This window comes from Myodes glareolus, chromosome 24 (assembly GCF_982192425.1).
Source record: "Myodes glareolus chromosome 24, mMyoGla1.1, whole genome shotgun sequence".
Classification (NCBI taxonomy): Eukaryota; Metazoa; Chordata; class Mammalia; order Rodentia; family Cricetidae; genus Myodes; species Myodes glareolus.
Genome location: NC_142049.1, coordinates 35,393,943 through 35,419,251, shown reverse-complemented (window position 1 = coordinate 35,419,251; position 25,309 = coordinate 35,393,943). Strand labels below are relative to the sequence as shown.

At 45.6% G+C, this 25,309-nt stretch overlaps 1 long non-coding RNA gene across 1 annotated transcript; it reads left to right on the top strand.

The window, feature by feature from the left end:
* Positions 1–15,416: 15,416 nt before the first annotated feature.
* LOC146889930 (uncharacterized) lies at positions 15,417–16,703 on the top strand. Its single transcript, XR_014999602.2, has 2 exons — positions 15,417–15,670; positions 16,399–16,703. It is a non-coding gene; the product is annotated as an uncharacterized LOC146889930 (long non-coding RNA).
* The last annotated feature ends 8,606 nt before the right edge of the window (positions 16,704–25,309 follow it).

The following is a 25,309-nucleotide window of genomic DNA, read 5'->3' as shown; positions in this document are numbered from 1 at the left end:
AGTTATAATAGAAAGGTGGTATTGCTCAGTCATCTCTGTGAGACATGCTGGACTTCATTCTATGAGCAGGCATGGGTCAGCTCAGGTATCATCTGACACCTGGTGAATTATAGCACGAATAGCCTATTTTGTGCACAGGAACCAGACTGTAGAGTATCTTTGGCCCACAGACTCAAACTAACTAGGGCTCATTGGAGCTCACAGAGACTAAAGGGACAATCACGGAGCCTTCATGGATCTGTGTGAGGTCCTCTGCATACATGTTAGGGTTGTGAGACTTTGTATTTCTGTGAAAGTTCTAACAGTGAAAGTAGGGGTGTCTCTGACTCATTCAGCTGTTCATGGGATTGTTTTCCTTCTACTGGATCGCCTTGCTTACCCTTGATATGAGGGTTTGTGTCTAGTCTTATTTTATCTTTTTATGCCGTGTTTGATGGATATTCCTGGGAGGCCTCATATTTTCTGAAGGGAAACAGAGTGGATCTGGGGGACAGGGGAGGGGCTGAGGAAAAGGAGGAGTGGAGAGAGGGTAAACTGACATTAGAATGTATTGAAAACAGTGATAACAACAGCAATAATAAATAAATAATACATAGAATATCTTTTGTGTATGTGTTTAACATGCATAACATATAGCTAATGCTTAGTTTGACCATCATGGCATCCGGGTAAAAACATAAAAAAAAAAATTAAATGAAGACAGTGTTGATATTATTGAATAAAACAGTAATATGAAAATTATTCAATATGGATTCTATCTTGTTAATAACGAAACATATTTTATTGAATCAGTGTTTTTCTTCAGCAGAGATGATGATCGAGGTGACCCTAGAAACATGGAGACTGAGATTCTCTTTGCACTTGGTCAGAAACACTGGTATTAAATATAGCTCACAGAGAATTTTATTTGAGTACCTCAGCAAAACTTTAAAAATAAGAAATAAAATGCTGAATCTGTAATCTTCATACCATGAACAGTACACAGCCCTTCATGTGGCCTTTCTCCAGGGTTTGTCCAGAGAACAGTCTACTCCCACCAGCCATGAAAGAGTATGTAAAACCCAGCAACTTCAATGCTCAACAAAGATTGAGCATCACCTCATCGCTGCTGGCTTTGAAGTTCAGGCCAGTGTTGGTGACACCCATGAGTTTCAAGTTATAAAAACAAAACCAAGAATGACAGTTTTTAAAGTATTTTCTAAGTCAAAGTTTACCAAGGTAATGGGCAAATACCCATCATGCAGTTGTGTACATTTGTAGACCCCAGTGATTCTCAACAGAGCAGGGGGGAAATTCATCAGGTCTGAGGCAATCAAATCCCAGCCTGCCCTCACTTTCCTTTGTTCTGTGGTCTTTGGGTGAATATCACAGGCACTCTGAAAGAGGTTCGTGCTATTTTGTTTGCAGTTCAGACATGTCATAGAGTTGTAATTGTCACAGGTCTAGCTACAAATGTTTTTCTGACATTGATCCTGTTCTCTTATTAGGTAACACAGGGCCCACAAACAGGGGCAGGTCTCTTAGTCCACTTGCGGATCTTAAAAGCATTTTATCTATTTATGATGGGATCTCGTGTCTTCCACTGTGAACTTTGGGTAAGAGCTGTCCCCATACTACACAGTGGAAGAATTTAAGTGAAAAAAAAATGAAAAAAATGTATGTCCTGGAGGCTTGCTCTGAGACCTTTTACTCAGAAGTGCAGACAGGGACTGATGGCTGTGATGAAGAACCAGGACCAAAGGGCAAGCAGGAAAAAAGATAAATGATTCTTTCCACCATCATTATAGTACATCAGTGAAGGAAGCTAGGACAGATATTCAAACAGGGCAGGAACAGGAGCTGATGCAGAGGTCATGGAGGGTTGTTGCTTACTGGATTGCTCATCCTGGCTTGCACAGTCTGTTTTCTTATAGGTCCCAGGACCACCAGCCCAGGGGAGGCAGCACCCACAATGGGCTGGGCCCTCCCACATTAATCACTAATTCAGAAAATGCTCTACAGCTGGAGCTTATAGAGGGCATCTTTCTCTACTGAGGTTCTCTCCTTTCAGATGACTCTAGCTCACGTCGAGTTGACATAAAACTAGATAGGAACAGTGACTGAGATCACCGAGGCACAAGAGTATCTCTGTAAAACCAGCTACCCGGCAGCTCCCTTCTGGGTGACACTTGGTTGTAGTTTCAGGGACTACCGAGGGTGTTGACTGAGGCACTGAGGTGGCCCCAGGGCCAGCCTGCTGAGTACCTGTATCCAACCCACGGGTACAGAAGAAACCCACCTTGTACCCAGCTGACCCAGCTCCTTATTCCCTGCAGCCAGTTCAGGTAAAGATTCGGGATGAAGATGTCAAGACTAATATGGATGAATATGGTCTCCTCTTTGGGGTCTTGGGCATAGGAGCGTTTGCTCTAACCACTGTGTGTCCTCTACTTTATCTGGACCGTGATTCAATATCAGATACAGCACCCGCTGGCAGCATTCAGGGGGATTCGCCCACCTGTGCTACTTTAGTGAAAATGTGTCTAAAATATTCTAAGTGGGATTCGATCCCGCATCTTTTAATTAGCTTCTTTGCTTCACGGGTATGGTACAGGTCAACACTGGGTATTGTGAGACTTCTGTCACCCTGCCCCTTATTTCTCCCAGACAGGGCTTCTCATTGAGTCTGGAGCTCATCAATTTGCCTAGCCTGATTGACCGTTGAGACCTTGAGATCCATTTTTGTTCTAATTCTCAGTGGGGGGGGGGGGGGGACTACAGATGTGCAATGCCACACACACCTTGAATCTAATCTGAACTTGAGTCTTCATGCTTGCATGGCAGGCATTTGACTGCCTGAGCCATCTTCTCAACCTGCTTCAGGGAAATTCTAACAGCTATCCTGAATCTACAGCTGGGCTTTGTCAGTCTGTATCTATGTACCGCTGTGGTTATGTGCATTTGTGCACACCAGTGTGGTATGTGATTGTGCCTCTGCATGAAGTATGCACATACACGAAGGTATGAACACACATATGGATGCATGGGGGCAGAGGGAATGTGTTAGGAGAAACATCTGAGTTGCATCCCTTGGTAAAGCAAGGAAGTTTATGCTTGCAGACCTGGATTTGGGCCTAGTGCAGAGGTATCTGCTGTCATTTGTACTGTAATTGCTGGTGAGTCACCACACCTGGCAGAGTAGAACATTTTGTAACAGGAATGAAAGATGATCTTAACAAAGATCTGTTTATTCTAAACTCCACAGCAGGATCTTAAAAGAATAAGAATAAGAGGAAAAAGGAGGAGGAGGAGGAGGAGGAGGAGGAGGAGGAGAAGGAGAAGGAAGAGAAGGAGAAGAAGAAGAAGAAGAAGAAGAAGAAGAAGAAGAAGAAGAAGAAGAAGAAGAAGAAGAAGAAGAAGAAGAAGAAGAAGAAGAAAGGTTGGATTGCAAAAAGGTACCATACCCTTGAAAAATTCTCTTCAAGACCGGAAAATTCTAATACCTGAGCATTTAATGGGCAAAGCTGTACTTTGAATCTTATACAAACTTTTCTGAGATTCACTAAGTCTCAGAAGTCAGGCAAGAAGGCAGCCCCTGAACAGCCAGCACAGGGGTTCATAAAGAGAAAACCTTCCATGTAAGTGTGATTGCTTGCACACCTGATGGTAGAAAGTTTCCTCATGTGCAAAGAAATTGTACACTCAGGCTTCAGGAGAACAAAAGGCACTTCGTGGCCTTAGCCAGTTCACACCAGATGTGAGGAAATCTCACGAGTTTCTGGTGATCCAACAGGATGGTATTATTTTCGTTTAGTTGCTAAGGTAAAACGTAAAGACGTGGATGTGGCTGAACAGAATAACACCTGTATACATTCTTTAAATTTTCATACGTGTAAAACTTTCTCCAAAGAATGAAAAAGAAAGATCGAAATGACTGGCCTGCTGCCATCTTCCAGCTATTTCAGTATCTTCTGGTACAACACTTCCTGGTTAGGCAGGATTTAAAATAAGCATAGACTTTTCTTTCTTTTCAAAGATGCAACTTCCCCTTTGAATTCCTGCAGAGATAGCTCTTTCCTCTCTCCGCAGACTGGCTTCAAAGATCTCTTGCCTTCTCTGGAATTCGCAGAGACCTGTGAAGTCCCTGCTGCTCTCTAGATACTGTGGGAGCCTGTTTCCAACTACAAAAGGCAACACTCTTGGAGAGGGTGCTTGAGAGCTTCGGGCATGGGTTTTTAATCAATATTTGATAAGCTTTTTCTCTGTAAATGTTTACTCACAGGGAGCCATTCTGCCGAGTTGTAGGTTTCAATCGTACAACAAGAGGAAGAGTAAAGTCTTGGCCTTACCCTCCTCTCCTTGACAACCATGCTGGAAGTCAGGGCCATCCACCCCTCACAGGGGTTAGAGGTTTCTCTGCTCCAGGGAGGGGAGGTAAGTGCTGTGAGATCCTTCCTGGGGGACAGTCAGGGACAGCTCTCAGGGAAGTGCCCCAGGTGTGAAGATAGGTGACTGAGTTTGGCGAGGACAGGATGTGGAGTGGGAAGCTGGTAGAAGAGGCTCATTGTCCGGATCTGGAAACCATGAGGTAGGAGAGAATAAAAAGAAGGCTCCATTCAAGGGATTGGAAGGGGTCAACATGGACGGTCGGACCATGGGACAAAGGCAGAGGCAGCCCTTAGCTGGGTCAGGTCATATCAGCTTCTGGCTCAACTGGGACATTTTATTTAAGGGTGAGGCTTGGGGTTTGTGTGGTCAACTTGGACTTCTTACCTTTTTTTTCCTCTTTGAGTCAGGGTCTTTCTTTGTAACTGGACTGGCCTTGAACTCATCTTCTACCTTTGCTGGCTTACAGGTGTGTGTAACCACAACCACAGGGCGTGTGCTTTTGAGACCATGTGAGCTGCAGAACCAACACTGCTCATCCTGCTCAAGTTCAACCTCAGAGCAACGGGTTGACGAGTCCTTTCCTCCGCTGGGGTCACCTGCTCTCCACTCAGCAAAGCAGAGAAAACAGTGCACGGAGACAGACAGGGGCCCACATCACCTTTCCTTTCCCCACAAGTTGGAATCTTTTGTCTCTTATTACCTCCCTCCGGCCAAACAGCTTTGTTGCAGTTCTTGAAAGAGAGGCATGCTGGTGACAACATTTCTCTATTCCATTTATTTAAAAACACCTTCTGAGGGTCTGGGACCCCGGCCCGGTACTAAGGCTTTGCTTGTGGATTAATGTTCCGGGCTTCGTTCTTAACACTTGAGAGGAAAAACAGCTTTTTCTTAACTGCTATTGCTTCATTTTGAAAAATGTGTTCAGTGAATATTAAATCCCTGAGTTAAAAGCTTTGTCTTGGAATATTTTAAAGGTCTTTCCTTGTCTTTCTGTTCACGTGGTCTCTGTTAGGCAGTGAGCATTTAACGCTCATGACTTTTAAGAAATGTATGTTATTTGCTTAGCTTATAGAGTTCTTGGTTTCCATATGACTTCTTCACACACTTTTTCAGGTGTGATTACTCCTCCTCGTTCCTCCTCCTTGTTCCTCCTCTATCCTCCTCCTCCCTGCTCCTCCCCTGTCCTCCTCCTCTCTGTTCCTCCCCTGTCCTCCTCTCTGTTCCTCCCCTGTCCTCCTCTCTGCTCCTCCCCTGTCCTCCTCCCTGCTCCTCCCCGTCCTCCTCTCTGTTCTCCCCTGTCCTTCTCCCTGCTCCTCCCCTGTCCTCCTCCCTGCTCCTCCCCTGTCCTCCTCCCTGCTCCTCCCCTGTCCTCCTTCCTGCTCCTCCCCTGTCCTCCTCCCTGCTCCTCCACTGTCCTCCTCCCTGCTCCTCCCTTGTCCTCCTCCCTGCTCCTCCCCTGTCCTCCTCTCTGTTCCTCCCCTGTCCTCCTCCCTGCTCCTCCTCTGTCCTCCTCCCTGCTCCTCCCCTGTCCTCCTCCCTGCTCCTCCCCTGTCCTCCTTCCTGCTCCTCCCCTGTCCTCCTCCCTGCTCCTCCACTGTCCTCCTCCCTGCTCCTCCCTTGTCCTCCTCCCTGTTCCTCCCCTGTACTCCTCCCAGTTCCTCCCCTGTACTCCTCCTCTCTGTTCCTCCCCTGTCCTCCTCCCTGCTCCTCCCCTGTCCTCCTCCCTGCTCCTCCCCTGTCCTCCTCCCTGCTCCTCCCCTGTCCTCCTCCTTGATCCTCCCCTGTCCTCCTCCCTGCTCCTCCCCTGTCCTCCTCCCTGTTCCTCCCCTGTACTCCTCCCTGTTCCTCCCCTGTACTCCTCCTCTCTGTTCCTCCCCTGTCCTCCTCCCTGCTCCTCCCCTGTCCTCCTCCCTGCTCCTCCCCTGTCCTCCTCCCCCTTCCCTCCTGTACTCCTCCCTGTTCCTCCCCACTCTTGTCTTTCCACCCCCTTTCCTATTTAAGTCCTTGTGACTTTTAGGGTTTGATTATTATGTGGTTTTGATATATCTTGGAGGGAAGTTTTCAGGATATCTTGGCGTCTGGTATTAGAAATATTCATCAAATTTGTAAAAAAACTAAAGGGACCGTTAATTCCTTGAATATCTCCCACGCCACACTCATTCCCATTTCTGGGACTCTGCGCATCACACTGAGCCATTCTACACTGGCTAACACGTCAGTGGGCCTCTGCTCATTGCCCCTAAACTGTGCTTTGTGTTTTACTTGGGATAATTTATATTGAATTGCCTTGTCTCAGTATGCTTGGCCAGTGGGCAAGTCTCTAGGGCCTTTTCTTGATTAATCATTGATGTGGGAGTACCCAGCTCACTGTGGGCACTGTCAGTCCTGGGCAAAATGTCCTAGGGTAAGTAAGAAGAGAGGCTGCATAAGCCATGGAGGGCAAGCCAATAAGCAGTGTTTGTCCATGGCTTCTGCTTCATTTTCTGCCTGAAGGTGCCTTCCTTGGCTTCCTTCAATGATGAACTGTGACCCGAGAGTGTAAGATGAAATAAATAAACCTTTTCATCTCTGAGTTGCTTTTGATCACAGTGTTTAACACATCATTAGAAGGCCTAATTAAGACGATAGTTATCTCTGGGCCTTGTTACACTGGCTACTGTACCTCCTCAGTTTTTCCTGTTTTCTATTAAACTTTTGTTATTGTTGAACCCTGTGCACACTCTGTTGCTATGCTGGAATTATACTGACTGTTTCTAAAAGGTTTGAGTGCTTTTAAAGGATATTTTATTTACTACTATTTGTGCATATGTTTGTTTGTTTGGCTGCTTTCTTTCTCTTCCTGCCCCGCCTCTGTGCGTGTGTGTGTGTGTGTGTGTGTGTGTGTTAGTGCCCAGTACCATGGTGTGCCTGTGGAGGTGAGAGAGCAATCTCTGGAGCCAGTTTTCTCCTTGCACCTGTAAGTGGGCTCTCAGATCGAACTGAGGTTGCCAGGGTTGCACAGCAAGCAACGTTACCTGAGGCGCCATCTTTCTGGTCCCCATGCTATTGTGAATGACAGCTTAGTAGCATCTATGTCTGACAAACTGGATTCCTTTTTTAAAGCTTTGTTACGGTAGGGCCTGGAGTGTCACTAGTCGATGCAGAGCACAGTAGCAGAGCAAGATCCCCACCGTTGTGGGGTTATTGACATCTAATGACTGTCTTATTGTTATGGTTAGACAGGACCTCACTATGTTCCTCGGATCTTCTTTCTTGCCTTTGTCTCCTAATACTAGATTTGAGGCCGAGCAACACTGCAGCAAGCTGCCATTTGCGAATTTCAGGGCTCAGAAAGTGCTCTATTGCTTAGCAGCACCCATAACCTCTCCTTACTAAGTATGAGCAACATCCTCAAGGTTGAGGCAACCTCAGATAAGGCTAAATATTGCTCATGCCCTCTAGGGGATGAACCTGCCCACATCTAGACACCACTGAGACAGAAGTGCCCTGAATTTGTTGCTGTAATATAGCAACCTGTGCCGGGGCCGAAGGCTATCAGCTCTGTGGACGCTGGGGCCGAAGTACTAACTGTTTAGAACTTGAAAAGGTCCACACAGCTTACAACCTTCTCCATCTTCCATTCTTGCAGGCCTTCTGCAGCTTCAAGCTGTACACAGGATTAAGGCAGATCTCCAAGCAGATTCTTGGAACTGTCTCTGCCGGCCTCTGTCTTCTCCTATATCCTGCCGTGGAAATCCCACGCTTACCTCCTCTGTGGAGTTTTATTAAATGCCCCAGAAGGGAACCTTGGGTGAATGGAGAGATCTTCCTCCTTGCTCCTCTTCTCTTGAGGACTGCCTTGCTGTTTGCTTTCGTGTTTTCTTTGTTTTCAAGTTACATCTATTTGCTTTGGCATGCTCGTGCGTGTGTGTGTGTGTGTGTGTGTGTGTGTGTGTGTGTGTGTGTGTGCGCGCGCGCGCGCACGTGCACACCATAGTTCACGGGTGGAGGTCAGTGGCAGAGGAGTCAGAACAACTTGCCATTCCCTCCTCCCACCGTGTGGGGCCTGCCTATCAAACTTAGGCTGTCAGAATTCATGGCAAGTGCCTTTCACGCCTGAGCCATATTACAGCCCCTGTTAGTCATTCACAGAATTGTTTGCTGTGGGAGGCAAGTCTAATTACCACTGCCTTGTCAAGGGATTATGACAAATGGCTGTCTCTTCACACTCCGGGTGTATTGTTCCACTCATCATTAGCTTTCAGAGGCCACAGTTGCTGTCAGTCATGAGAAGGAGGGGATGCATAACATTATGAACACAGAGCTGCTCTTTGATGGCCACAGCATCTGAATTTGACGTAATCGTTGCCAAAGGGTGATCACTGCTGGGTCTAACAGATCACCCGGGGATCTGGACCCTGTCTGTTACTTCAGTCTGAAATGCCTCTCATGGGCTCCTATTTTGAATGCATGTTCCCTGGCTGTTCATGGTGGTTTATCTTCACCGTGAGTTTGACTGTATTTAGAGTAATCATAGGAACACACCTCCCAGTGGGCCTATGAAGAGTCTTCCGGAGAAGTTTAAGTGAAGGAGGAAGACCGCCAAGAACATGGGTAATACCGTCCTATGTGGGGTGTCCTTGGGTTGGCTGGAAAGGAGAAAATGAGCTGAGCACCTCTCTCTGTTTCCTGAGGCAATGTGAGTGGCAGCTCCTGCTTCTGCTGCCTCCCTGTCTCTGCTACGGCGCTCGGCATCCTCTCACACTGACTCAAAGCTGATTCTTTTGTTCTTCAGTTGCTTTTGCCAGGCATTTTTCCACAGCGAAGAGAATGTACCCAGTGTCATGATGGTGTTGTCTGGGGAGGCTGTGGAAGCTGTAGGAGATTGGACTCACTGGCAGAAGCAGGACACTAGGGCTAGGTCTTTGAAAGTTGTTGCCTGGCCCCTGGTTCACACAGTGCTCTCTTCTCCTTCTCTTCTCTCCTCCTTCTCCTCTCCCTCCTCCTCCTCCTCCTCCTCCTCCTCCTCCTCCTCCTTCTTTTCCTCCTCCTCTTTCTCCTCCTCCTTTTCTTCTTTCTCCTCTATGATGTGAGAAGCCTCCAACACTCGGTCCTGCACCCACAGGCCACTCTGCCATGCCTTCTCTGCCGTGTTTGGCTAAAACTCGGTGAGACTGTGTCCCAACATAACAGTCTGCTTTTTCCTTCAGTTGTTCTTGGGGGCATTGTGGTCACTAACATGTTTTCCTCAGGTGATGACAGCTAATCTCTTTTTCTCCTTTTTCCTCTTCAGTTAGTTCCCCAGGCCCAACCCTGCTTGTCACAGAGCCTCCATTCCTAGTCACAAAAGTGCTCTGCATTTAAGAAGTCAAGGAGATGCCTGGTGCCCCCTGTCAGCCATTTGTTTTCTTTTTCTTTTTTCTTTTTGACTGGTTAAATTAATTTCTTGGAGAGAGAGAGGCAAAAAAGGGTATTCTAGAGAGATGAGTGATGTGAGTTCTGTTTTTAAACGAACTAATGTCTTCTCTGAACCTTAGGGACAGCTTTCCTAATGCTGCTACCAGCTCTAATGTCTAGGAGAATATCAGAACATGGTATGTGCTTACCTTTCTAAAGAGGCTGATCCAAATTTAAGGGAATGCATATATAATTGTGTGTGCATGTTTGCATGTCTATGTGTGTATGTGTAATGTGCTTCATCCCCATGAATGAACACATAGGGAGATATTGTTGTGAGTATGAGTGATGTGTGTGTGTGTGTGTGTGTGTGTGTGTGTGTGTGTGTGTGTGTGTGCGCGCGCGCGCATTTCCTGGAGATCATAAGAAATGTGTGGGGCAAGCAAGTTGGCTCAATGAGAAACGGCACTTACCACCAAGCTTGGCGATCTGAATTTGATTCCTGGGACCCACGTGCTATAGATAGCATGCGTGTACCTGACCATACACCATAAATAAATAAATACAATAAAAATCCTTTTAAAAAAGTAATGTGTGTAGATAACATCATGGAATCTTTACAGGGAGTTTGCAATGGGCAAACATATGAACAACATGTACCATGGAGTGAAACTGTTGTATCAGTTGGATCATCAGGACCGCAAAAGTCCGCATGCTAGTCTCTCACTCATACCGTATGTAATTTGTTAACATGTTCATATATTAAAACCACATCTCATTGTATTTCCTTCCTTTTAGGGAAGAAATGTATTAGCTTCACTTCAAATATTACAAAAACAGGGAGATCGTGACCCACCTGTTTAAAGACACTCAGAACTTCTTAAGTTATCAAGTCCCCCACCCCTTGTACTTTGTTACGTTGGCCATATAAATGTCTGCTCAGTTTTATATTAGCACTGGTAAGTTGGGGAGAGGTAGCAATCAAGCCAGAGCAAGAAGCAGACGCTCTGTGGTTGGAGGTGAGCCCTTCAGAAGGAAGCTCAGGCAGAGCATTTCTTGTGCCTCCTGGAGTTTCACGTGTGTATTTTCCCCCAGGTGCTTCCGGTAGGTTCAGGTCTGTAAGTCTCCCACGCCGCTATCAGATACTATAAAACAGTCTTCAGCACACAGGGATACATTTATCGAGCTGATAATGCTTGCTCACTCTCCTTTCGGGCAATGATTTATTGAAGTCTTCTAAGTAATTTAAATTTAATAAGAAAAGAACTTTGCACATTGTTTTACTGAAGCAAGATTCATCATCTATGAAAAAAAAAACCCACTGCGGTACTCAAGATTAGTGCAAAAGTGGCGGTAACTGTTGCTGAATTTAATTAAAAACAACAGATCATTTGGTCAGTGGTGATGGATGCTCCACACAGCCCATTGGCTACGTGTTGAAATAAGATGCCAGCGCTTTAATCTTCAGACATTTGACTAGACAAGATCACGGGGTGGATGGCTCAGCTCTCTCTTTCTCCAACATAATGTCACTTGATAATATGATGTCTCTCCTCCGACACTGGGAGCAAGAGAGCCTACTGGTCAAAGAACTTTGCACATTGTTTTACTGAAGCAAGATTAATCATCTACGAAAGAAAAACCACTGCGGTACTCAAGATTAAGTGCAGAGTTAGGAAGAAGAGGAAGGGGGGACGTAGAACAGAGTAAAACGCGAGTAAAACAGTGTGTTTTACAGAGGAAGGTCAGTACTGCAATGGGCTTTGTTTCCAGTGATATTGCAAGGCTTCGGCCCCACTGCTGCCACAGAAGGAGAAAAAGTGGGCTAGAATCAGGTGAGATTTGTGTGTTCACGGTGAAACATCATTCATAATTTGCAGTTTCCAAACGTCATTGCCCTCCCATGCCCCATTTTTTCTCCTTTAGCTGGCTCAGGGGCAGCTCACAACCTGATGATCTTCAGAACTGGAGAGTGAGAGCAAGCTCACAATGAAGGGGAGTGTGTGCTCATCCACACAGAATGTCCACGAAGGGGGTGTTTTCTTTTGAAATATACAAGGTTTTTAGGTTGTTTCTTTTTTCCTTTCTTTTCCTTCTTTCCTTCGTTCCTTCCTTCATTCTTTCCTTCTTTCCTTCCTTCCTTCCTTCCTTCCTTCCTTCCTTCCTTCCTTCCTTCCTTCCTTCCTTTCTTCTCTCTCTTTCCTTTTTTGTTTTTTCTAGGACAGGGTCTCATGATGTAGTTCTGTCTGTCTGGAAACTCACTATGTAGACTAAGCTGGCCTTGAACTCACAGAGATCTGCCTCCCTCAGCTTCCTGAGAGCTGGGATTAAAAGTGTGATCCATCATAGCCATCTTAAACTATTTCAATAAATAGAAGCTGCTCTTTTTACTAATCTGCAAGAAACACCTGGCCATGTCCTGGAAACCCACAGGACATACATGTGTCTAACTCATTTTTAAAACACAAATTAGTTTTTAGACTATCAATATTTGCTTTATTTTTATCAATCTATTTTTTTAATTAATTAATTAATTTGTTTTATATTCCAGCCATGATTTCCTCTTCCCGTCTCCTTCCAGTTCTCCGACCCCAGCCCCCACCCCTAATTCTCTCCTCCTCCTTTACTGGTTAGGAAAGGGCGGGTCTCCAAGGCGAACCAACAAAACAGTGAGACTAAGCACCTCCCCATATATTAAGGCTATGAAAGGCAATCCAGTACGAACAATAGGGTCCCAAAAGCCTGTAAAAGAGTCAGAGACAGCCCCTGTTCCCACTGTTAAGAATCCCACGAGAGGACCAAGCTATACAACTGTCACAGATATACAGAGTGCCTAGGTCAGTCCCATGCAGGCTCCCTGGTTGTCCATTCAGTCCCTGTGACCCTCTTTGAGCCCAGGTTAATTGGTTCTATGAGTTTTCTTGTGGTGTCCTTGACCCCTCTGGCACCTCCAATCCTTTCTTCCCATCTTCTGCAGGATTTCCTGAATTCTGTCTAATGCTGGTTGTGGGTCTGCATCTGTTTCTGGCAGTGGCTGGATGAAGCCTCTGATGACAGCTGAGCTTGGCTCCAATCTGGTCACAGCAGGCCAGCCAGTTCAGGCTATGTTGTCATAACTGATAGCAGTCTTAGCTGGAGTCAGATTCCTGTAGATTCCTGGCAGATTCTCTTGTGCCTGGCGTTTACCTGACCCGGAAATACCCTGGCTCCCATAGTCTCTTTCAGTATTCTCCCTCTCTGCCCCCTGCAATCTGCTTGCTCAAGTTCCCACCACCACCCGCTCTCAGTTCACTCATGAAATGTATTTCCCCTTCCCAGGGAGATACAGGTGTCCCCACAAGAACCCTCCTTGTTACCTAGTCTCTCTGGACCTGTGGAATGTAGCATGGTTATCCTTTATTTTGAAGCTAATATCCACTTAATACCCTGTCTATTTTTCTCGGACTGAGTTTCCTTACTCAGAATTTTTTTTTTCTAGATTTATCCATTTGCCTTCAAATTTCCTAGTGTCCCTGTTTTTATTTTTTTTGGTGATCACTTGGAAGCCAAAGATAAAAGTCAGGTGCTTTCCTCCTCTGATCAATCTGATTCACCACTGTGCCTGCTCTTTGTGTGAGAGCTGGGAATTGAACTCAGATCCTTACACTTGCACAGTAAGCCTTTTCGGTACTTTTGTTGATCCTCTTTTTTGTCTCTCTGTCTCTCCGTGTGTGTCTCTCTGTCTCTGTCTCTCTGTCTCTCTCTCCCAGACAGGATTTCCTTACATATCAAAGGCTAGCTTCTAGCTTACCTTCCTCCTGTCTTAGCCTTCTCAGGGCAAAATGACAGCGGTGCAGAACTGCCTCTGTCCTGAAGCGTGTGTTTGTGTAAGCATCATATGCTTTTCACAGAGTAGTTTGGCCGAGGAGGCTAGACTCCTGCAGACCAGATGATGCATGCACACAATCACTTCTCGCGACAACTACTGCCTCAGTAGATGTAGGCTCTGGGTTTTCTGCCTGGAGGCCCCAGCAGAGCTGGGTTCTAGACACAAAGCTCAGTGCGCCTCTCGCACGTCCCCGACGTCCTGTCCTGCAGCTCCTCTTTGACTTTCCCTGACTTTCTTCCTACAGCCTTTGATCTTCAGCTGGGCCCACTTTTGCTTCTTGATGACGAAAGATTAATTCTAAATGCTTTGTTTCCACTTGATGTCTAACTCTCTCTAGGTAATTAGATTCCAGACTAATATAGAGTAACAGAATCGGGGATGCGACATCCTTCGAGACTCCTATGGCCTGGGGAGAGAAGAACCACAGACATGGGGCTCACCTGTGATTCCATACTCAGAAGCCAGAGCAGGAGGCAACAGTGTGAGACCTACTATAAAAAGTAAGAAGAAGCAACTGTAGCATGGGTAATAAGGAACCAGAGACAGATACAGGTGTTAAAGCAGATCAGAGAAGCAGAGCTGTAAGCCCCTAGAGAGACTGTTGCCTCTACCAATGCTCAGACCGCAGCGGCAATCCTGACTGCCTGGACTGCACTGTGTCTCCACCCAACCTCAGCCTCCACACTCCAGTGAATCCCTGTCTCTTCCCCTTTACATTCCTCTCTTTGCCCAGTCATATCACTCCTGTCTCCACCGCCCTAGCACTGGGACTAAAGGTGTGAGCCGCCACCACCACCTGGATCTGTTTCTGGGTCGATCTTGTGTAGCCCAAGGTAACCCTGAACTCAAAGAGATCCCTCTACCTCGGTCTTCTGAATCCCAGGATTAAAGTTGTGTGCCACTATTCCCTGGCCTCACGTGGCTTATCTTTACACTCTGAAATTCAGGTAAGCTTTGTTTATTAAAATAGAATAAAATATCCTACATCAAGCCAGCAAGTCAGCCTGCTTTCAAAACAAACACAACACTTTTGTTTTGTGAAGTCAGATTGTGATCCAAGATCAGAAGCCCCTTTTAAAGATGGAAACTGAGTCAATTTTTAAAAAACCTTTTTTCTTTGTTTTCTACAAAGATATATATACACACTAAGATGAGGAAATTAGAATTTTGTCAGCCCAATCATTAACTCTGTGAAGGTGGAATTTTCCCATGAAGTGTCAGTCTGACCCTGAGCGTGAACAGGAAGCCTGGCTGTGTAGGAGTTGAGTGTTTATCTAGAAGCACAGCCCCCATTTTGTCTAATCTGTGATTTAGGTTGTGAACTAACGCGGGTTTCCTGAGCAGAACTGAGATTTACAGTGTGGTTTTCGGTGGCTGATATTTCAGATTCATGAACTCCCAGTGTGCCCACCACAGCCGCACCTGATATTTCTGGCATAGGGATGTGGTTTATCCCTTATAGCTCATACTCTTCCATTCTGTTTATTGCTACTACTGAGTGCAATATTCACAACGGTGGAACATGCTGCATAGTGGCGTGTAAGGAGCCACCTGGAGAAATCGCCATTATGAGATGGCGCAGGTGATCCTACAGCTTGGAGGTAAACAAGTCCATATTTGGCATAGCCACGTGGGGTTGAGTGCCCTTGCCTGCACATGAGCAACTGAGCCTTGGTTCCCTAGCCTATCCCAAAGCCCCAGGCACCAGCAGAATGGTATTCACCAATCAGGACAGCTTCCGAGCCTCTCCACCCTAGAAAAGCAGCTGCCGCTTGGGCCTCTTTCTCTTTCGCTTTCTCTCTCTCGCCTGCTCTCCCTCTCTCTGTCTTCTTTCTCTCCCCCCCCCCCCCCTCATTTCCTGCTCTCCCTTCAATCGAGTGCTCCAATAAAGTGTGATCAGAGAAGGATCCTCGATTCGTGGCAGTTCTTGCTTGCTGGTCGAGCAGCGCACCACAGTGCGCACAGTCAGCAAGGAAGAAACACCGGCACAGATGGATCTCAGCCAGCTCGAACTGTGCAGAGAAAGGGCCTTTACCGGGAAGTAGAAATGGGCTTCAGGTAGATAGGACTTTTTTCTAATCAAATTTTATGGAGATAATTGGAGTTGACATCCAATTGTGAGAAACAACTTTAGGGATACATGAAGGATTCCTTACCTGCTTGGGTTCCCCCAGTGCTTCTTTGAAAGTCATATTGAGAGAGCGGTTGTGGCAACCAGGACATTGATCTTGGTACAATTCAGTGTTCTAATTATGTGCATGTGTGTGAATGCCCATGTGTGTGTGCCCGCATGTGTGTGCCCGCATGTGTGTGTGCTCATGCATGTGTGTGTGCCTGCATGTGTGTGTGTTGGTGAGTAGAGCTCTCATTTCATGTGTCGGTAGGTAGGTACTTGATGCTTCATTCTAGGACGTGAAAAGCAAACATCTGTTGAGCCAAACACTGAAGGAGACCTTCATGAGAGGGCAGAGAGGTCCCTGTGGTTCTGGAGACCTAGGTGAGGTGGGGATGAACTTTGAGTTGAGGAGACTGCTTTCACAGAGGGCTGCTCAGGCTCTGAGTTTCCTAGGCTTTAGCATCCTTTGAATGGGCTCTGTTTGTCTACATAAAAGCTGGCATTCTTTTTTTTTTCTTTCATTTTATTTCTTGCAATGTTGGGAACTAAACATAGGCACTTGCTGTCTTCCAGGGCTCTACTGCTTAGCTGCACCTTCATACCAAAGCTGAGGTCTCTCTCACTGGGTTATCCTACAAACTTTTCTAATTTTTCCTACTCTTCAACACAGGGAGAGGGATAGAACCTCCTCAACATGTGGGAGACAGACTCAGCTGTGGGATGGGCAGCTGCCATCCATCCTCCCGTGACTACAGCAGCCTGCGTGTGTAAGAACAGTCCACAGAGAGGGAAGACACTCACAGTTCAGTGGAAGATTAAGAGGATCAACTTCACACAGGGCATGCATCCTCTGGACAGAGCACACTGCTCCTAGCCTTGGGCTTGGCCTCATCAGGCTCAGAGCTGGAAACTCCATTCTCTAGACCCTCGCTCAGTTTGGTCCACAGCATTTAATTAAACCTCAGTTTCAGGAAAGTTCCTTTTGTTTGATTAAGCCAAAAGTTCTCAAAAAGGGTCCTCAGAGTAGAACCTAAGGTATCCGCAGTTCAGTCAGTCTGTGGTTTGGAAATGTCTACTATGTCAGAGTAGCATGTGGATCTAAAAACATTAAAAGAATAGGAAACATTCTCACCACTCTGCGGGTCAACTTTGGGTCAACCTGAGTGGGTCATAAAGCCATCAGAACACTGCCTCTGGGGATGTCTTCCAGCTGTTTCCAGGTGAAGCTAAGGTTGGAACTGGTGGACTCAGTAGCATACCCATCTTCAGTGTGAGGGGACATAATCCAGTCTGCAGAGGGCCTGCAAAGAATGAAGGAAGGAGCGGGGAGCAACACTGGGTTTTACCTACCTTGTTGTAACTGGGGCCACTCTTCTGCTCCTCAGTGGGAGTTACAGAATTAACTACTCCTGTTCTTAGGCTCTTAACCTCTGGATTATACCACCCAGAATTACTGGATGTTTAGTTTGAAGAGGGCAGATTATGAGGCTGTTTATCAGTCTTTCTTTCTTTCTTTCTTTCTTTCTTTCTTTCTTTCTTTCTTTCTTTCTATCTAATCAGCAATGTATAGATCTATCTATATCAGAAATGTATATCTATCAATCATATCTATCATCAATTTAGATGTATCATCTAGCTCTCTCATCTCTATCTATGATCTATCTCTCCTATCTATCTGTCTGTCTATATCTATCTATCTATCTATCTATCTATCTATCTATCTATCTATCTATCATCTATATCTATCTCTCATCTGTCTATCTACATCAGCAATGTATATCTATCTTTCTATCATATCTATCTATATCATCAATGTATATTTATCTATCATATCTATCTATCATCTCTATTTCATCTCTGTTGTCAATGTATATCTATCATTTATCTCTCTCATATCTATCTATCTATCTATCTATTTATCTTTCTATCTATCTACTATCTACCTATCTATCTTTCTATCTATCTTTCTATCTATCATCTGTATGTCTATCTCTCCTATCTGTCTGTCTGTCTATCTATCTATCTATCTATCTATCTATCTATCTATCTATCATTCTGTCTTTTGTGAATGAAGGTTCTCAGAAAGAAGCTGAACCTTCAGATCAAGAAACTTCCTCAAGACCGATGAATTGATTAGAACTTCAGTGATTATGAAGAGCTGAGAATGTTCCAGGTACATAGTCAAATTAAAATTTACCTTGGGGTAATGGCCCTCCCTGAGCAAAAGGAAGGCAGCATGGCATAATCGGTATGTTGAGTGCGTCTATATGACCCTGTCATGACCCTGTAACACAGACTGCCCAGTCAGAATGTCCATTGTAGTATAAGGGAAACAGCGAGACTAACAGGTACAAGGGAACTAACAAAGGGTATATAAGGAAGTACTCCTTATATGTGCACTTGGAGCTCAGCCTTTGCACCTGAATTCGTTGACCGATGCTGACACAAGCAAAGCTTCCCCTTTGATAGGAAGCTTCAGCACCCATCTCTCTCTGCAACAATCTCTTTTCCTCTCTTGGTTTTTCTTCTGGGATTTGGAGACAATGGTTCATCTCCATTGTTGATGGAATGGGAGCCACGGGATGATGGGAGAGGTGACCTCACTATCCTTCCCTTTGTACTGGGACAAGGACTCTGAGAGCACAAAGCACCCAATGAGGCCCAGTCACCAGCCTAGGGACTGATTCCCATCAGACTGGCAAGAAACCAGGATCATTTTGGTAGTCTGTCCCTAAGTGGCAGGAGAGCATGACCAACCCGAGCAGTCTCAGGAGACAGAATGCAACTCCAGAGCATGAAGTGGCAGGTGGGAGGCTCTACGTGGGAGTCAGAGGGACAATAGGAGAGGTCGGTCTCAACCGTGTGTTGAGATGACTGTGCAATTCCAATCCATTGCCTGTGGCAGTCCTCATATGACTTCCAGTGGCCCTGGGAATGGTCCTGATGCTGGAGTTTGTGTTGTCCCACCAGTGCCAATAGGTACCTGAAATCTCCCCCAGGGAGCATGGCTAGTGATAAATGAAGCAATCGCTTACCCCTTCTTTCCTGCTGTGTGTGACTGTCATCTTTTATATGGACAAAATGGTGTCAAACAAAGTACACCCCTTAAAACATATGATAAAATTTTCAAAGTGATATATTCTTAGTGTTAAGTCGACTCCTAGCAACCCTGAACATTCTGTGAAATATATTGGCCTTCATTAGGGGTGAGATAGCCCTCTGAAGGGTCACCAGATAAAGAACTAGTTAGCAGATTGTTTAGAAATGTCATGGGGTGGGGTCTATGAAACCACTGACCAATTCTCCTACACAGGCTGTAGGCAAGACATAGCCTTTTTTTTTTCCACCTTAGCTGAAAGCCTGTCTGGAATGGAACTATAAAATCTTGATGGCCCAGATACAGACTCCTTCAAAATGGTGACCAGAACCAAGAAGGCACTTTGCCTGAGGAATGGGAGGACTCTCTCCTACCTTATGTCTCACTGTACCCCCCATTGCCTCCTGCATGCCCACAGCCCCCAGAACTGAAGCCTCCGCCAAAGACATCTACACCCCCGGAAGCCACCCATCCTGTGAAGTCATCTGAGTCACCCCTGACTGGAGCCACTCTGAGCTTCCAGTCTAACCCTGTACCCTCCAGCCAGGAAACAACGAGAGGAATTTGTTTGCAATTCCCCCTCCCCACAGCTATCAAGATGCCTTACAAATGCAACCGAGGGAAGCTTGTGGAGGAGCACCTACTGTAATCAAGATGGCTGCTGTCTTGGCAGCTTTATGTCTACTTGACACATGCTAGAGTCATCTGGAAGGAGGGAACTTCAGTTGAGAACATGGCCATGAGCTGTAGGGCATTTTCTTAATGAGCAATGTCAGGAAGGGCCCAGCCTACTAGGGGAGGTGCAATCATGGGGTTGGTGGTCTTAGGTTCTATAAGAAAGCAGGCTGAGCAAGCCATGATGAGCAAGCCAGTAAGTAACTTCCCTTCATAGCCTCTGTATTGGTTCCTGACTCCGGGTTCCTGCCCTCTGTGAGGCCCTGTTCTGGTTTCTTTAGTGGTACACTGCAAAGTGGAAGAGTAAGCCAAATAAATCCTTTCTTCCCCAACTTGCTTTTGGTCATGGAGTTTCACTACAGGAATAGTAACTCCAGCTAGGACAGCTGTGCCCGAGGGAACAATGCTTCTTCACATGAAAGGTTTTTTTTTCCCCCACCACTGAGCTCTTGAACTGGAAAAACTATAGTGTTTCATGACCGAGAAACATAAGGCTGCGACTGATCTAACGCCGTCCATCATTCAGAGCTACAAGTCCGCACGGACTGAGTAGCACCAGGTTTTCCTGACTCTGTTTCGTAGTGAAGAGCACTGCAGACTTCCATAGACCAGACTGTCTTGGGATGATCACAGGGACACTCTCCAGAAAGAACAGTAAATTCTGAGTCTTCAACCCAGCATCAGCTAGTTCCCCAGGGAACACCGCCGCGGGGACCCTAATGATGGCTGGGAATTTCAGATGCTCAGGTGTTACCAAGAGGCCTTTTTAAAGGGGCTGGGGGCACAAGCAGATCCTCAGAGGCCCTCTTGGGACCTGTGAAGAGCCAGATCCCGAGAGGCTAAGTGAAGCATTCTATTTTTGTGCCCTCTGTCAACCCAGGAACAGCTGAGAATCTGCAAACAGGTTGCCACAATCATTGTTGATCAGGCCCTGGGAGACATCTAATACAAACTCCAGCAGCTACAGGGCTTCTCTGGTGTAGGTGGCAGCCAACTGTTAGAGGCTGCAATAGAGTTTCTCATCAATTGAGATGAAAGGGCCCAAGAAGAAGCAGACTGAAAAATGAAAAGGAAGGTAGATATGCTTAGTGTCATTCAAGTGGGAGGATCTGGACACTCCCAGAAAGGCCATTAGGCCAGGACCAACACTGGAAAATGAGCAACACTGGAAAATGAGTTTTTTTTTTATCATCTCAACACAGTCTAAAAAATCTCACCTGTTCTGAGACAACCTCTCAGTAGTCATCTGATGTAAAATAAAAACACTGGAAAAAATTGTCCTGTCTGGAGATGAGAGCAGGGCAGAGGCAATAAGCCTTTGCCTCCAAGGACACCGGCAGAATAAATGCACTGAACAGTCAGAGAATTACCACACTGTTCTCGTTGGCAGTGCTAGCACAGAATTCCTGGATGGAGACGGAGTGGCTAGCCCGTTAGAGTACAGCAACAACCAACGAGCAGCTGCATGAGGCCTGTCTCGCTTTCCTTCACATTGCTGTGAATACGATGTGAATACGATGGCCAAGGAGACTTACAAAAACAAGTGCTTAACTTGACTTATGCTTCAGAGGACTAGAGATCATGATGGCGAGGGGAAAGCACGGCAGAGAGCCCATACCTTGATACACAACTATGCAGAGGAGAGAGAGGAGGGACTGCTGAGCCATTGGAAACCTCACAGTGCTCACAGTGACACGCCTCCTCCAACAAGACCACACCTCTTCCACCTTTCTAATCAGCTTCATCGACTAAGGACCAAGTACCCAAACATCTCATCTCATGTGGTGTAGTAGGGGCCGCTTGTCTGTTCCCAGCTGCTCAGTCCCGAAATAATCACACAGAAACCATATTATTTGCAATACTGTTTGATCAATAGCTTAAACATATTTCTGGCTAACTCATATCTAAATTAACCCATCTCCGTTAATCTGTGTATTGCCGCAAAGCTGTGGGTTACTGGGTAAATTTCGGGTGTCTGTCTCTGGTGGGGCCACACAGCTTCTCCTGATTCTGCCTTCATTCTCCCAGCATTCAGTTTAGCTTCCCCACCTAGCTCTAATCTGCTAAATCACTGACTGAAACAGTTTCTGTATTCATTAACCAATAAAAGCAACACATATACAGAAGGACCGCCTACATCAATGGGGGGGCCTTCTCATTCAAATCATCATATTCCATTCCCTGGCCCCCATGGATTTATGGACATATCATCATGCAAACTGCATTTAGTCCAACTTCAAAAGTCCTCATAGTTTTTTATCATCTCAACATAGTCTAAAAAATCTCACCTGTTCTGAGACAACCTCTCAGTAGTCATCTGATATAAAATAAAAAGCCAATTGCATTCTTCCAGCACACAATGGCACAGATTACTAACTACAGCTCCAAAAGGCATGAACAGAAGCATAATGAGGAAATACGAGGCCAAAGCCAGACCCAGAAGGGCAGGCTTCAAAGTCTGTAGCTCTATGTCCAATGTCAAAGGACTTAGATGTCTCTGCCCTTCAGGATTTTATGCCTGCAACATATTTCTCTTTCTTGGGCCAGTTTCCCTCCTTGTATGCGGTTTGCTTTGAATACAGCATCCCAGGACCCCACTACCTCTAACAACTTCTAAATCTTCCCTTTGACACCTTTACACAATGACTTCTTGGAGTCTCTATGAAGGGATACCCCTGCCACAAGCTTGACCTTAGAGACTCTTCTTAACTAGGGAGGAAGAATCAACAACCCTTTGACTTGAAGTATTCTTCATGACTCTAATACTAGAACCATCTGGACATTGTCAAGTTTGACTGCCTACTTGGAGTGAATCCTCACACCCTTGAATCACAATCATAACAGCTTTCATGGGTTGCCATCTTTTTGAAAAATAAAATTTCTTAGGCCTTTTCATTTTCCAAGCAGAGTCTTACCTGGAGGGAAGCCCTCCCTCAATTTTGGACAGGATCTCTGTTTAATCTTTTCAGAACATTCTAATGTTCTCTTTTTTCTCTTTAAACTATATGTTTTGTATTTCTTTAGGCCATATTTGCCCCTCTTCATTATTGACCTGCTTGTAAGTGTGGTTACCAGCAGCCATGGGACAGAGTCAGCAATAGGCTGTCTTGAATTAGTCCAATAAAATTAGTCAATTATTTTTCAAGTTAGCCTCAAGTAAATATTTCAAAACAAGGACAGAAGGCAGCCGCATTCTTTGCCAAAATATCACAAGAAAGATCTCTAGCTCAGCTGCTAATTTGTTCTGTGCTAAAACCCTTAGACCTGAGCCTGCGCATTTTACATAGCTCTCAAAATTACTGTCTCCCAAGTTCCCTCTAGGATGACCCTTAAGCTATGCTTACATCATTTGATTTCCTTCCTATTCCAAAGTCCCAGGGTCTTCCATATTCCTTGAAAGAAAAACCTGCACTGTCAGGTCTGTCACAGCCAAGTCTGTCTTTGTTACATTTCTTTTGTCTTAGTTACATTTCTATTGCTCTGCTAAGGCACCATGGCCAGAGAAATTTATAAAACCAAGGTTTCATTTGGCCTAGGGTTTCAAAGGGTTAGAGTCTATGGTGGTAGAGTGAAGGAATGTTTGAGACCTCACATTTTTACCACAACCGTGTGTGTGTGTGTGTGTGTGTGTGTGTGTGTGTGTGTGCGTGTGCGTGTGTGTGTGTATGTGTTTGTGTGTATGTGTATTGGTTGGGGGGGAGAGAAAGAGGGAATGAGAACGTTGGGGATTGTACAGCACATCATTTGAAATCTCAAAGCCTGCTCTCAATGACACACCTCCTCAACAAGGACATGTCTCCTAATCCTTCCCAAACAGTTCCCACACCTAGGGACCAGGTGTTCAAATATAGCACCTTATAGGGGACATTCTCATTCATACAACTACAGGTTCCTGAAGATGGCTTTGTTGGTTTGGCAGATAGCAAAGTGTGAGGAGGTATAAGAAAGACAGGACTGTACTTTAAATCCTAAGAGCCTGTGGTTCAAATGGCTCTAAGGGCTGGTTGGCTTCATGGTAGATACCATGGTAGAACTTTCTGTGGGGACCTAACACATAAATCTCCTCTTATGGCAACAGACCGCTGTTGTGGGAACTGCGTGGAGCCAAGATTATTAACAATTTTCAGTGCCTCAATGATGCAATTTAGACAGCCATTAAGCCGTTTGCCAATTTTCATATCTTCTTGACTGTCTTGTGGCTTTAATGGATTAAACTGCATTGGGAAAGCTGAAGACCCATTTCCCAAAGCAAAGGGCCCCTTGTGGTAAAATTATGATAAAAGGATCATCTCTTGAATAGTATGAAAAGCACCGGGGGCAGTTCCCAAAGCAATGACTCCCCAAACAAAGAGAACAACTTTTCTTGCAAAGAAGCTTGACACTGAACAGAAAGGGAAGCAAATTCCTGAATGGGCCCTGTTCAAGATCACCCTTTGCATTGTTCAGAATGCCCAATGGGTATGCCACCTGGCCAGAGAGTGCAGCATTAGACCAACAGAATAACAAACAAAGCTCTCTCTGTCGCCCAGAAAGAGACTCTTTCTAAGTCTGGGCGACTAAGCAGTTTTGTTCCTTATAGATTTCCTTGTGGGGATTCATCTGAGCAGAAGGAACAGCCGCAAGAAGTTTTAAAAGTTACTTAAAGGACTAGAAATCCCTTTCTCCACCAATGGTTGCCCCTGAAGGACTCTTCCTAGCACGTAAGGGACGGCATCTCCCTGTTTGACTGCTTGTGTTCAGCATTTGCTATTATTTCACTAGGTCTTCCTTTTCGCGCCTTTGAATGTTCCAGCTTCTGTCTTCCGCTGCAGGCTGCGGAGGAGTCTTACAGCGGTGGCAGGCTCTACAATTGTCTGGAAGGAGAAACCGGTGGTGCTAAGAGGTTCAAGCAAGGGGTTACGGCTAGAGGAGGCAGGTGAGCTGATTTCACTAGCCTGAGGCCAGAGAACCATGAGTCTCAGGCCAGCCTAGAACTACAGCCAGATGTGTCAAAACAAAACAAAACAAGCCATGGTCAACTAACGTGTTTCTTTCCTGTGAGATTTGCAAATGTCTGCACGTAACGCTCTTTTAATTGCTTAGTTCACGGATAGCTCGGATATTCTCATTGTGCCCTAAAATCAGAAGTTTTGATATTCCCCCAAAGGTCTTCCCTCCCCGTCACTGGCCCCATGGAACTCCCTGTGGAAAGATTTGATGACACTGAACGGCCTGGCTGCCAGTGATGCTCCAGGCAGTCCCTGCACTAGGTCACCTTTCTCAGGAAAGCATGCCCTTTCCTGGTTTTCTTAGTAATTATTTTGAATTGCACACCGGGCCTTGCCAGAAGTACAAGTTGAAGCAATCACAGAAAATGCAGTAAATAAAGAACATATAACCCATTTAAGAGCTGCTGGGGATTCCTTGGGCGGCCATTAGCTGTGACCGTGTGTGGTTACACAAATGCAGTACTTCTCAAGAGTCCTAAAATTAGTCGTATTTCAAGTTGTTCATCATCTTAGGTTGCCAATTCCCTTTTGTTTCTGCAATCTTTTGTGGATAAAGACATTTGGAGGCTGCTAGGAAAGGGAAGGACCAGGGTGCCGTTATTTTTGCATTAATAATCGTATTTGAAATTATCTGGATTCTCTCCCTGAGGAAGCCCCTGATTGTTCTCAAATTATAAATGTCTACAATAGCCTTCTCCCTCTGCACAAGCCAACCAGGGAGATATATTTTCCATGAAATTTTGCAACACAAATGTCTCCCAAGGCAACAGCAGAGACAAGTTGTGAGGAGAGCCAAAGAATTATTGGATAAGTGGGTTCAG